We start from the raw sequence: 7,196 nt of genomic DNA, 5'->3' as shown, positions 1-7,196 counted from the left end.
TGTGGCCATTTACTCGGGAAGGTAAAGAAAGAGAAGTTAGTTCTAAGAGGAACTCTCCCGAACATTATCTGGAAGGTTATTCCAGAGCTGGGGGCTTTATAGGAAAAGGCTCTTCCCCTGCTGAGGTTTTCTGAATTTTGGGAACGGGTAAGAGGCAGCACCCTGAGATCTAAGTAGTCTTGATGGTTCGTAATATACTAGAAGATCCTGCAGGTACTCAGGAGCGAGGCCATGTAGGGCTTTATATGTTAATAAAAGAATTTTGTATTCAATACGGAATTTAACTGGGAGCCAATGAAGTGCTGATAGAACTGGACTGATATGGTCAGATGTTCTAAGTTTAGTAAGGACCCTGGCTGCAGTGTTCTGAACCAGCTGAAGTTTATTGAGGTTCCTGCTGGAACAACCTGACAGTGGTGCATTACAGTAATCTAGCCTTGAGGTGATAAAAGCGTGTACTAGCTTTTCTGCGTCCTGTAGAGATAAGGAGTCTCTTAGTTTGGAGATGTTCCTAAGCTGCATGAAGGCTGTTCTACTAATATTAGCTACATGCTGCTCAAATGATAAATCTGAGTTGAATATGATGCCAAGATTTTTAGCTGCTAGACCAGGAATGATGGAAGCATCAGACAAGTCTAACATTAAGTCTGATGGTTTATTTCTAGTGTCTTTTGGACCTAAAATGAGAACTTCGGTTTTGTCACTGTTGAGGAGAAGGAAGTTATTTGACATCCAGAGTTTTATATCCTTTACACAGTCCTCCATTTTCTGTAATCTAAATTTATCGTCAGGTTTGGCTGATATATAGAGCTGTGTGTCATCTGCAGAACAGTGGAAATTAACACCATGTCTGCTTATAACTGAGCCCAGTGCTAACATGTATAATGTAAATAATAGCGGTCCTAGAATAGAGCCTTGTGGAACTCCATATCTTACTTCTGTGTGATTTGAAGATAAATCTTTTATCTTTATGATCTGATAGAGTTAAGTTAGATATGATTGGAACCATGATGGGGCTGTCCCTGTGATTCCAACCATGTTCTCTAATCTTTCTAGTAGAATAGTGTGATCTACTGTATCAGAGGCTGCACTGAGGTCTAGTAGAGATAAAGATACGTAGCCTTGATCAGAGGCAGGAAGGAGATGGTGTGTAATCTTCACTAGGGCTGTTTCTGTGCTGTGATTGGGTCTGAAGGACTGTCTCTGGGCTGTGATTGGGTCTGAAGGACTGTCTCTGTGCTGTGATTTGGTCTGAAGGGCTGTCTCTGTGCTGTGATTGGGTCTGAAGGGCTGTCTCTGTGCTGTGATTGGGTCTGAAGGGCTGTCTCTGTGCTGTGATTGGGTCTGAAGGGCTGTCTCTGTGCTGTGATTGGGTTTGAATCCAGATTGAATTTCTCATACATGTAATTTTTACTCAGGTATAAGCAGAGTTGTTGGGCCACAGCTTTTTCTAATATCTTAGATACGAATGTTAAGTTTGAGATGGGTCTATAATTAGATAATACACTAGGATCAAGATTTGGTTTCTTAATTAAAGGGTTTATGACGGCTATTTTAAGGGTTTGGGGTACATGCCCAAGGCTAAGGGATGAATTTACAATTGTTAAAGAGGTCCGATTATAATTGGGAGAATTTCTTTTAGCAATTTAGAGGGAATCGGGTCGAGTGTACAGGTTGTACAATTAGCTGAGGAAATCATTAGTTCTAGTTCAGGCTGTGGAAGTGGGTAGAAGGCTTCCAGACTTTGTTCTACAACTAAGTTCTGTTCTAAAGCAGACGGCCATGTTTGAGTTAATGAGCAGGGATGGATTTGTTGTCTAATATTTCTATTTTATTATTAAAATAGTCGTTACTGGTTAAAGATGTTGGAATCAGGGGTTGAGTATCTGCCTGGCTTTAGTAAGTTTAGAGATCTCAGTAAAAAGAACTCTGGATTGTTTTAGTGTTTCTGGATCAGTGAGGTCAAATCCGCTGAGCGAGCTTTAATGAGAGTCTTTCTATATTGACTAAGGCCGTCCTTCCACGCAGAGTGGATCACCTCTAGTTTGGTCGTCCGCCATTTACGCTCTAGTTTCCGCACTGTTTGTTTTAAGGTACGAGTTTGATCACTGTACCACGGTGCGAGCCTTTTTTGCCTCATCATTTTATTTTTGAACGCTGCTACTTTGTCTAAGGTTGATCGGAGGGTATTCTCTAGATCGTTTGTTAATTTGACGAGCTCCGTTTGGTCTGACGGAGTGTAAGCTAAGGTCGATAGGGGTGGGAGATTTTTAGTATACTGTACAGCTGTCATTGGTGTTATTGTGCGCTTTAGGCAGTGTTGGGGAGAAGAATTTACATTTTGCCTTAGATGTAGCTCAAAGGAGATTAGATAATGGTCTGATATTACTGAGCTTTGAGGTAGAATATTTAGCTGATCAATGCTAACACCCAGGGTCAGGACTAAATCTAGGGTACGATTACAGTAATGTGTGGGTCCAGTATGTTTTGTATAATGCCAACAGAATCTAAAGTTGATACAAACGCCTTTGTTAATGGATCATCTGCTTTTTCAAAGTGAATATTAAAATCTCCTACTATTAACTTTGTTGCTGCACACTGCCAAGTCTGCAGCAAAATTACTGAATTCTTTTAAAAATTCAGAGTAGGGCCCTGGAGGCCTATAAATATTAATCAGTGAGAAAACATTTTTATTTGTGGCCGGATTTGATATATTAATGTAGATAAGCTCAAAAGAAGTGAAGGTGTTACAGTGTTTTTGAATAATCTCTAGTGTATTCTGGTAGATTATACATACTCCACCTCCTCTGCCTGATAATCTAGGGCTATGTACATATTTATAGCCTGTGGGGGGCGCTTCATTTGGAGCTATATATTGATCAGGTCTAATCCAGGTTTCGGTGAGGCAGAAAACATCTAGTTTCTGATCACATATCATTTCATTCACGATCACTGCTTTTGAGGATAGTGATCTAATGTTAAGTAGACCGAGCTTTAGGTCTGAGGTGCTGCTGTTATCGTGTAGTACAGTACAGTGTAGTACAGTACAGTGTAGTGCAGTACAGTGCTGTCTCTGTCTCTCTCTCTCCCTCTCTCTCCCTCTCCCTCTCTCTCCCTCTCTCTCTCTCTCTCTGTCTCTCTCTCTCTGTCTCTCTGTCTCTCTCTCTCTCTCCCTCTCTCTCTCTCTCTCTCTCTCTGTCTCTCTGTCTGTCTCTCTCTCTCTCTCTCTCTCTCCCTCTCTCTCTCTCTCTCTCTCTCTCTGTCTCTCTCCCTCTCTCTCTCTGTCTCTCTCTCTCTGTCTCTCTCTCTCTCTCTCTCTCTCTCTCTCTCTCTCCCTCTCTCTCTCCCTCTCTCTGTCTCTCTCTCTCCCTCTCTCCCTCTCTCTGTCTCTCCCTCTCTCTCTCTGTCTCTCTCTCCCTTCCTCTCTCTGTCTCTCTGTCTCTGTCTCTCCCTCTCTCTCTCTCTCTCTCTCTCTCTCTCTCTCTCTCTCTCTCTCTCTGTCTCTCTGTCTGTCTCTGTCTCTCTCCCTCTCTCTCTCTCTCTGTCTGTCTCTCTCTCTGTCTCTCTCTCTCTCTCCCTCTCTCTCTCTCTCTGTCTCTCTGTCTGTCTCTGTCTCTCTCCCTCTCTCTCTCTCTGTCTCTCTGTCTGTCTCTGTCTCCCTCCCTCTCTCTCTCTCTCTCTCTCTCTCTGTCTCTCTCTCTCTGTCTCTCTCTCTCTCTCCCTCTCTCTCTCTGTCTCTCTCTCTCTCTCCCTCTCTCTGTCTCTCTGTCTCTCTCTCTCTCTCCCTCTCTCTCTCTCTCTCTCTGTCTCTCTGTCTGTCTCTGTCTCTCTCCCTCTCTCTCTCTGTCTCTCTGTCTGTCTCTGTCTCTGTCTCTCTCTCTCTCTCTCTGTCTCTCTCCCTCTCTCTCTCTCTCTCTCTCTCTCTGAGAGTGTGAGTGTGAGTGGAGGCTCTTCTTTGGCGTTTGCCATTTCTTTAATTCTTTAATTCTTCTCTTCTCTAATCGTTCTGGTGTTTTACTGGGTTTTTGGGGTTTGGGGGAACTGGTTAGGGTCTTGGTTGGGTTTGGGCCGGTGGCCTGGCCACTCTGTGGCGGGCGGACATGGCGTCCCAATCCGGCGGTGAGGTGCAGACTCTGCGCCACGGGTTCAGGTGTGTGCCTGACGGCGGTGCGAGCGTTGAGGACATGCTGCTTGTGGTGGGGGAGCAGGTGGGCTGTGAGAACATCTACTCCGCTGTGCGGATGAATAAAGGGGTGGTGGTGTTCTTAAAGAAGGAGGCTTTAGTGGGGAGGGTTATTGAGAGTGGGGTTTGGGTGAAGGGAGTGATGGTGCCTGTATCCCCGCTCGCGGCGCCAGCTACGAGGGTGGTGGTGTCTAACGTGCCCCCCTTCATCGACCATGAGGTGATTGAGAGGGAGCTGGTTCGGTTCGGGAAGCTGGCGAGCTCGATGAAGATGATCCCTCTCGGGTGTAAGACCGCCGCTGTGAGGCACGTCCTCTCGTTCCGCAGGCAGGTGTTCATGTTCCTGCACAACCCTGACCAGGCGCTGGACCTCACGCTGCGGGTGAAGCACGGGGACAGCTCGTATGTGGTGTTTTGAGTGCGGGGACGTGGGGCATAAAAGGTTTGTCTGTCCGCACAGAGCAGCACGACAGCCCGAGCACGTAGAGACGGCTAGCGAGCCGGCTTCTGAACCGGTACCGGATCCTGCGGGGGAGGGAGCGGCGGCGCGAGCGGCGGCAGGAGGGGTACGGGAGGCCGCTGAGGCTGGGCCTGGTGAAGGTGTGTGTACTGTTCAGCCAGCGGACCCCCCCGCTGCGGGGGTGGGAGAGACGCAGGTAGATGTTGTGTGTGCAGGTGTAGCTGAGCAGGCGGGGGGTGCTGAAGGTGGGGGTGTGGGGGTAGTGGAGGAGGCTGCAGGCCCTTCTGGGGTTGTTTTTATGAGGCCGGACGCTGGGGTAGCCTCAGTGCTCTGAACTGTCAGAGAGTTTGTCCAGCCAGGCCGGAGAGGTTTACAGTACTGCACAGCTTGACCAGTTTCTGAGGATCACTAAGGGGAAAAGGAACGTCTCTTTAGTTACTCACTTCCCTGACCTCAACAAATTCCTCAGAACAGTGAAACATGCTCTGAAGGTGGATTCTGGTGCGCTGTCACCCAGACAGAGATACAGGTTAAAGAAGTGGGCGACTACTGTACGTAAAGGACCGCTCTGATGCAGAACATCTCACCTGTTCCTGATCTTTCCTTTCTGCTGGTTCTGTCCTTCCCTGCTTTCTGTCTGAGCATCTCTCCTACTCTCTGTATGGGGACTTTACGTGTCGGCTCCTTAAATATTAACGGTGCGAGGGATGGGCTGAAAAGACAAGTGCTTCTGGATTATATTGAATGTAAACATATTGATGTTATTTTTCTACAAGAAACACACACTGATCCTGATAATGCAGTGGAGTGGGGGATGTGGTGGAAGGGTGTAGCAGTTCTGGGGCATGGAACCAGCTGCAGTGGAGGTGTAGCAGTATTGTTCCTTTCAGGGCTTCCTGTGAGAGTGCTATCTCAGAAGAAGGAGTGTAAAGGACGGCTGTTGAGGGTTGATGTGGATATTAATGGGCGGGAGTATGTGTTTATGAATATTTACGCACCTACTATAGGGGGGGAGAGAGTGGCCGTTTTCACATCCCTGCGGAAAGACCTGTCTCAAGTTTCCCAAGATGCCTTTGTTGTTTTAGGGGGTGACTGGAACTGCACGACCAATAGTGGAGTGGACAGAACAGGGCGGGAGCCTCATGTTTTATCTGCTGGAATATTACGTGATATAGAGCACCACTTTAATTTGGTCGATTCTTGGAGGTTGAAAAACCCTCTGAGAAACAATTCACTTGGGTTAAAGTGGTGGATGGGCGGGTCAGCGCTGCCCGTTTGGACCGTCTTTATCTACTGAATGACCACACTAATAGTTTGCTTACAGCCTCAATACTTCCTGTAGGATTTTCGGACCATCATTTGGTGTTGATCCAGTTGTCTACTGTGTACAGGCAGCACGGAGCGGCCTACTGGAAGTTTAATGTGCAGCTCTTGCAGGATGCTGCTTTTTGCTCTGCTTTTCAGCAGTTTTGGGAAATGTGGCGGTTCAGGAAAGGGGACTATGATTCCCTCAGACAGTGGTGGGATGTGGGGAAAGCTCACATCAGACTGTACTGCCAACAGTATACAGCCCTAGCCACTGTGGAAAGGAGGAGGGTTCTTTCTGACCTTGAAGCCAACATTAAGCGTGTTGAAGAACAGTTAGTGGGTCAGAACCCTGACGCTGGATTGCAGGCTGACCTGGCGGCGCTGCGCAGGGACCTGGGAACCTTTCTGCAAGAGAAAGCGAAGGGTGCACTTGTGAGAGCTCGTTTTAAACTGCTGAATGAAATGGATGCCCCTACGTCCTTCTTTTTTGGGTTAGAGAAACACTGTAACCAACCCAAACAGATGCATGGATTATATCTGTCTGATGGGAGACTAACTTCCCATGTGGGGGAAATGCGGGAGAGGGCGGTGGAGTTTTATTCTGCATTGTTTACAGCTGATCCGTGTGACACCGCATGCGTGGACTCCATGCTGTTAGATCTGCCCAAGTTGTCTTTGGATCAGAAGTGTAGTCTGGATCAACCGATCTCACTACATGAACTTCACACCGCAGCGCTCCAGATGGCGGATCCACTACTACCTTTTTGAGACTTTGACTTTGGAGAGCAGTTCGTCAGCTACGTTGAGCTGCTGTATTCCAATGTTTATTGTCTGGTTAAGGTAGGAGGGGGATTGAGCCGGCCTGTCTCAGTCGGGCGAGGGATTAGACAGGGGTGCCCCTTGTCTGGTCAGCTCTACTCCTTGGCCATTGAACCTTTCCTGCTACGATTGAGGACAACAGTGCAAGGGGTCGCAGTCTCAGGATGGGGTGGCCTTTCAGCCTTTTCTGTATCAGCTTATGCTGATGATGTCACTGTGATCGTAAAGGATGAGAGGGATATCCAACAACTGCAGGACGGTCTTAGTTGTTACGAGAAGGCATCATCTGGTAAAGTGAACTGGAGAAAGTGTGAAGCCTTGTGGTGTGGACGGGGCAGTACTCCCCCTAACCTACCTGCGGGCCTAGTGTGGGGTACACGTAGGTTGAAGGTCCTGGGAGTCTACCTGGGTGTGGGAGAGGCAGTC

Source organism: Salminus brasiliensis, chromosome 4, assembly GCF_030463535.1.
Source record: "Salminus brasiliensis chromosome 4, fSalBra1.hap2, whole genome shotgun sequence".
NCBI lineage: Eukaryota > Metazoa > Chordata > Actinopteri > Characiformes > Bryconidae > Salminus > Salminus brasiliensis.
This window is presented reverse-complemented; position numbering follows the sequence as displayed.